This window comes from Octopus bimaculoides, chromosome 16, assembly GCF_001194135.2.
Source record: "Octopus bimaculoides isolate UCB-OBI-ISO-001 chromosome 16, ASM119413v2, whole genome shotgun sequence".
Taxonomy (NCBI): Eukaryota; Metazoa; Mollusca; class Cephalopoda; order Octopoda; family Octopodidae; genus Octopus; species Octopus bimaculoides.
The window spans coordinates 3,846,482-3,847,164 of NC_068996.1; positions in this window are offsets into that span (position 1 = coordinate 3,846,482).

Genomic DNA, 683 nt, shown 5'->3' on the forward strand with positions numbered 1-683 from the left:
GTGAGGAACGACCGTGTGAACTCAAAAAGGAGAAATGGTGTCGAATGGAAAAACAGAGGACTCCTTTTATTTAAACGTGTCACACGGTCGAACACAAAATAATTATATCAATGATGATATACAAAATAATGCTATACTACGATAACATTAGTGAATTCGTAAATACCAGTAATGAAGAGACGATAGAAGGCAACCGTATGAAATGAGTAACAGAAATATTTATTATGGCGTTAAAGATGTATGTCTGTGTGTGAGTGTGAATGCGACATATAAGAACATAATCAAAGACAAGCCGTCGTACAAAGAAAAGTATGTATGTGAGTGATACATGTGTGTGTATGTGAGTTATTACAGCAGATAGAGAGTCAATAACACGCGAGCATTTTATACCAGTTCTTAAGTACACTATAGGAAAAGTCTGTATGTGAGAGTAGTTGAGGCTGTGTGTGGCAGAGCTGATCACTAGTTGTGATGTCGTGGCATCCATGCCGGGACGTGATTCTTGTTATACAGATGTTCGTCGTTCGTCGTTTGGCAGAGCTTATCACTAGTTGTGTTTTGGCTTCGATGCCAGGGCCTTGAGGACAGACGTTTATCGCAGGCTGAAATTCTCTTGTCTGTTTATTATCGTGGTGAAGCTAAGTCACCTAACAGAATCGAAGAGAGAGATGTGCCGCGGTGGT